The sequence below is a fragment of the Danio aesculapii genome, unplaced genomic scaffold, assembly GCF_903798145.1.
Source record: "Danio aesculapii unplaced genomic scaffold, fDanAes4.1, whole genome shotgun sequence".
Lineage (NCBI taxonomy): Eukaryota > Metazoa > Chordata > Actinopteri > Cypriniformes > Danionidae > Danio > Danio aesculapii.
In genome coordinates this window covers 31229-37500 of record NW_026613764.1, presented here as the reverse complement: position 1 = coordinate 37500, position 6272 = coordinate 31229, and the positions used below count along the sequence as shown (strand labels likewise).

Here is a 6272-nt window from a genome sequence, read left to right as displayed (position 1 = left end):
GCTGACAGGATTTTAGCCCTGATCTGGACTCACTGACAGGATTTTAGAAATCGCAGACAAATGCCTGAAATCACAGGTGAATCGGTGCTGGTGCTGGACAATCACACAGTGTGAGCTATTGAAGACTCCATCTGAGAGAATCGCTGATGATCCATCAATGCCTGTGAGATATTTGGTGAGCTGAATATCTGGAGCTGTCGGAGATTCAGATCATGCCGAGTTCTGACTGAACATAACATCAGCGATCGCCTACAGCCAATCAGAGAGCAGCATTCACTAGTGTGGGCATCTGCAGGCCAGCGGGAGGATGAGGAGACGGTAAAAGCGCTCAATATCTGTCTATTTGGACCCAAGAAATGGAGGAAAGACTAGTGTAAACTCAGCAACACTGTCTGTCTGACACCACACTCAGGTGGAAGAGTCAAAGGGTGAGGAGAGGTTGTTAATTCTCTTCTAAAGCCAGGGCAGGAACACAAGTTTCTTTTCCATGATGTAGTTAAGAACTAAAGATATATTACGCGAGCTCCTGTTGTTTCCGCGTGTGTTTGGTTGTGAGACGGAGTTTGGACAAAGTTGTCGGCGATTCTTCCTGTTGTAAAGTCATGCAGTGTGAACTCTCCCATCGCTGATCTATCCTACAGTTAAACACAGCACCGACAGCACGCTAGCCCAGATGCAGTGTGAACACATCTGTGACACGACGAAATCCTGCAGTCTGAGCTCGGCATTAGGCCAGTCCGGCTATTGATATAAGAATACTCAAGTATTGAGCAAAATATGACTTTATAAAGCAGTAACAGCACCTATTAGGATGATCTATTAGTATTACTCTGTATTGAGATGCTCTTCTGAGGTGTGTGCGTAATCTGTGTTTCCATCCAACGAGTCCAAGAGAACTAAATCACCACTTCCAGATCAACTGGAGCCCAATATCAACAGTAAACACTGAATTTACTGCGGTAGAAGAAGCTGCGTCTATCTGTTCCTCATTTAATGAATGACTTTCACCTCAGGAACAATACTGACACACGATGAATGCTTGGTGCTGTTTGAAGACGTGAGATGCGGAGAACAGACGCTCGACTGCTCTGGAGGTCATTAATAATATAATAACCCTGATACTGAACAGTTCTGGTGTTTTAGAATGACCAAATCAACATGTCAGAGGATCTACAGTGTGCTCAGCCGGCTGGACTGTTCATTCACACACACTTTTACCATCACATGATCTGCTCTAACAGCATCACATCACCTTATTAATGCACATGCTGGAATGTGTCCAGCTCAGTTTATGAGCATCTTTTCTTATCCAATATAAAGTTGATCCTGCTCAGTTATGTGCAGGTGTGTTGATTTTCTACAGTTCTGTGCATCTTGGCGTTTCCCTCAGCTGATTTTGCTACTGATTTATACATTACAATCCTGACAGGTGTGCGCGCGCCCGCCAGCAGGGTTGCCACATCCGCTCATTTAGGCAGTGTATGATGTTTCCTACCCGGTGCGGATAGCGATACACTGGTGTTATTGTTCTGTATGCTGTGTGTCTGTACGGAGACCCAGACGGAGCGTGATGCTGGGGAAAAACTGAGTGAGAAAACACATTTCTAAGGTTTGTGTGTTATCAAATCTGTTTCTCCACAAGCACTTCCTGTTCACTTCATTCACGTAAACCCTCCCGTTTGCTGAAATTCTCCCGTATTTTACCATTCTATCCCACTATCATCCTATCATTAAGTATTTCCCATATTCTGATATATCTTTAATCTTGTAAGCTCGCTGAATATTAATATTAACATGTCTGCTTCACTTTCTTTCCATTAAAGCTGTGCATCGATCATTACCTTTCATATATCTGAACCAGTGAATGCATGTATAAGCGCTGACTGACAGACGTGTTCCGCACAATAAACTGACCCCAGATCAGCTTCTGTACACGCCATTTACAGAGGAGCATGAGTGCAGGACACTTTTGGATTCGGGTGTGTGTTTAAACAGACAAATACACTGAATAATAATATAAACATCTCCATCCTGCATGTTTTATTTTACACAGCTCATTTTCTCTGAGCACACAGTCTCTAAAGTAATGGAGGCTCTCATTATAGATCTGTGCAGAGACACCTCCGTTATCAAACTGAACACCACGAGAGATTCATCTGCTGCTCACTTGTTTGATATCAGAGGTGTCACTTTAAATGGCGTGTAGCTGATCTGGGGTCAGTTTATTGTACGGAGCGTGTCTGTACGGTGTCCGGGAAGTGCAAAACACTTTTACAAAGCTCGAGACAAAAATACATTTTAAAAACATTTTTACCCATCATAAGACACAATTACACAGGAAAAACTCTTTTACCAAGGACCAAACACATGTACATTTCAGAAAAAAATTAACAAAACACTTTCACAAGTCCCGAAACACATTTACTATTACAGATTCCTTACGGAATATGAATATGAAAGGAAATATGAATATGAGCATATGAAAGGCGATGAGCGACGCACAGCTTTAATGGAAAGAAAGATGGATAGAATAGTAAAATACGGGAGAATTTCAGCAAACGGGAGGGTTTACATGAATGAAGTGAACAGGAAGTGTTTGTGGAGAAACAGTTTTGGGAGGAAAATCAGAAACCTTAGAAATGTGTTTTCCTGTCACTCTTTTAATTCTTCCACCAGCTTTTCCCCACCATCATGCCCCGTCCGGGTCTCCGTATGTCTGTGTATAATGGACCAATAATATCTAGCTGCAGGCCCGCAGAACCACACACATTTCAGGCACACACAATCCAGCGCACACGATCTAGGCAAACCATATATGGTAACAACGGATGTTAATGTTATTAACGTCTTCTCGGACATCGTCATCAATATAGTTTTATATATGTGGTTAATAAATATTGTACACAATAAACAATAGTGTTTACTTTATTTCACAAATCTTACGATCGAGACGGGCGAATGGGGGGAGCATTGTTTCCGATCGCCATTCAATTATAATAGACAGAACAGTTTTCTATCAGTCATCATAGATGATCAGTCATTAGTATCTGACAGTCAATATCGCAGATACTCGTTTGCTGGCCTTGCTGAAAGATCTAAATTGGACAGGTTTAATTTATATAATGGATTCATTTATAATGAAGGAAATAATAGCAAGTTAATATAGGCAATAATACATCTTTTGTATATTTGTAATAAAAAAAAATAAAAAATATATATATATATATATATATGTATAGCATATATTAATATTTTACTCAAGCGATTTAAAAGTATTTACTTGCTTAATTTTCGAATAACTTTTTATTAATGATTTCCCAATTGCCACTTTAAATACTATAGTAATTTATAGTAAGCACTATATTGTTTTTAAACCATAAAGTACTAGTAATTTGTTGTAATTATAGTTGCAATTAAATTAGCAATACAAACAAATTAACTCTTAATAATTAATTTAAATAAAAATTATATAATATATAACATATAACAGTTGCTACAGTTTAGCTAAATATAGTAGTTTATAATCAGTTAAGATAATCAGTTTATAGTTATATTATATATTGTTTAAATGATTAACTATAGTAATTAATTTTAATGTGACACATTATTGTTTGCTATTATGTTTTACAACAAAGCCAAGTATGATAATATTAAGATCCTAAACTTAGTTTATTACACTTAATGCTACAATTAGACGGTCTATTATGTTTTCTTTGTGTATGTGGACACGTGAATAAAGTCATAAGTGTTTAACCAATTATTTTTATTTACATAACATCTCTGCAGTTTCTGAACTCAAATTAAAATGATCATTACGATATAATAATAATGACTGAAATGGGAAATCATATTTGTGAAACTCAATAGGTGGCGATGATGCTCCTAGGGAGTTAGTTTGTTACCATATATGGTTTGCGTAGATCGTGTGTGCTGGATTGTGTGTGCCTGAAACGTGTGAGGGTCTGCGGGTCTGCAGCTGGATATCTATGAAGGTAGATCAGTAGCATTACTTGAGAGCTTACAAATGTAAATGTGAGCACTTGTGATAATAATATTTGTATGTGTATGTTGAAATGTACACTCACAGCTCTGATGTGAACAGCTGAATCCTTCGATTTGCACACACACATAATAATCCAAACACTTGTGTTTTAAATTGGAAGTTGCAGATTAATAGATGTGTATTTGTATAATGTCATTCACAAATACAAAATGATAGACACACGTGTGTGCTTCCAATTTACCTGTGCACGTATTGCAGTTCACTGTACAAGCACAAGTCGGCACTCACAACCTCTCAGATTTCTCTGTACATGTGCAAATCCACCAGCTCTAACATTTGCAACACATTTCGCGAGATTCCTGTTGCAGAACTACCTGTGAGACTTGAAGATCCAGAGGCGCGAGGAGCTGGGGGTGTCTATCATTTTGTATTTGTGAATGACATTTTACATTGTACATTTCAACCTACACATACAAATATTATTATCACAAGTGCTCACATTTACATTTGTAAGCTCTCAAGTAATGCTACTGATCTACCTTCATAGATATATCTCTAATGGACTGGTTGATGTTGCTATTTTCCACACAGGCTCTGGCCCCGCGGAGGAGCGGACTCTGCGATGTTGATTATTGCGCCACACAGAGGAGATGTGCTGTAACGCGCTTCATCACCACTTGTTCAGGTGTTCAGTTAAACAGCAGGCAGTTGTTGGAGGTGAAATGCTGTCCTCAATGCTCCATTATTCCTCCATGAGCATTCGGTATCTGTGGTGTTTGACTGGGGGAGCAGCACCCCCCAGCGGTTAACTCTGCGCCTTGACTCCGCTTGACTGACTGAGGTTAAGCTGCTTTTATATTCGCACATTCAGACTTTATCGGTATATAATATAGAATAATATAATTTCAGAATAGTATTCTCTAAATATTAAATTATTTCAGCAGCCAATAACTAAAGTACAACACTGTTCATAGTCAATTATATAGTGCTACTGTTGTTTTGAAGTCATCTTATTTCAGACCCAATACTCAGAGTACCACGGTAAACAACGGAGAGCGTCACAGCGGTCACTGAACGAGTCATGCGCGAATATAAAGCTAACTTTACCTCAGTCTGAAATAGCGTGTGTGTGTGTGTGTCTGCAACACAACATCCGCACTATTTCACTGAGCTAATATGATTTTACTGTATAGAAAAGATTACTTTCTGAAATTATATTAAGGTCAAAGTTCAGCTGGACCTCAGTCTTTACTGTCATTTGACGGTAATAAAGGCGCAGGGGCGAATCTGCGAGTCAGTCAACTTTCACCCAGTAATGATCAGCTGTCTGACCCACAACACATCCACACAGCGCCAGCAAACACACACACCAACAAGAGAGAGAACAAACTTTCTGCATCTGTCAGTGAACACACACACACACACACACACACACACACTGAGGACTGGAGCTCCAGAACAGCAGACCCGGGCTCAGAGTGCGCATATCATCTGCGTCAGTTATTAATATTACCGTGTGTGTGTGTGTGTGTGTGTGTGTGTGTCAGTATATTGGAGCCGCTCACCGATCGCTGTTCTTCTGTCTCTGAACGGGAAAAACAAACAACCTGAGGCTCGACCGAGACTCTCTCAGCTGCCCACAAGTTCCTCGAAAAGCCTCGAGCGCATGCCCGTGCTGTGGCGCATGCGCAGTTGATCGACCCCAGCTGACGGAGCTGAGTGTCTGCGCGAACAGCAGCAGCGGTGCAGATGAGGCTCTTCATCACAGAATAAAATCACTGTCATTAATATTTCCTGCCTAAATAAAATGGACGCATCTGTAATAATAAAAACGCAAAGGAAAACGGCATCAAACCTCTCACAGTCACACGAGCAACTGCTGATGCTGACTGTCTAGTGCCAAAGTGGACGAGCTCATTTGGTCCATCAGTCTTCTCTAAAGGGAGCCTAAATGTGGAATGATTGACCTGTTAGCTTAAAATCAGAAAGTCATCTAAATGTTTTAGTAGTGTTCTTAAAAAGTGGTTAAAGCAAAACAGCAGTGTTTGCACAAATAGTCTACTGTTAGTTTGTTGGATCATGTTTGTACAAAATATTAGAAACACACGCAGCAGCACACTCTAATCTGCATAACCCAGCCCACGATCAGCTATTGGGTGAACTACAATGACGTCACAGATCCACATATCTCTTTCAATCGCTCACGTTAGATATAAAGCCGGAAAAGTGTCTTAAAGTCTTAAGTGTGATTGCTATATTAATCGATCTT

General features: G+C 39.9%; 1 protein-coding gene across 1 annotated transcript in view; it reads right to left on the bottom strand.

Moving 5' to 3' along the window:
- LOC130220307 (acyl-CoA dehydrogenase family member 11-like) overlaps positions 1–5679 on the bottom strand; it is a 7525-nt gene extending 1846 nt beyond the window's left edge. The window contains exon 1 of the mRNA XM_056452673.1: positions 5569–5679. The gene's annotated coding sequence lies outside the window, so the exon portion shown is untranslated. The remainder of the gene's footprint in view (positions 1–5568) is intronic.
- Between the last annotated feature and the right edge of the window lie 593 nt (positions 5680–6272).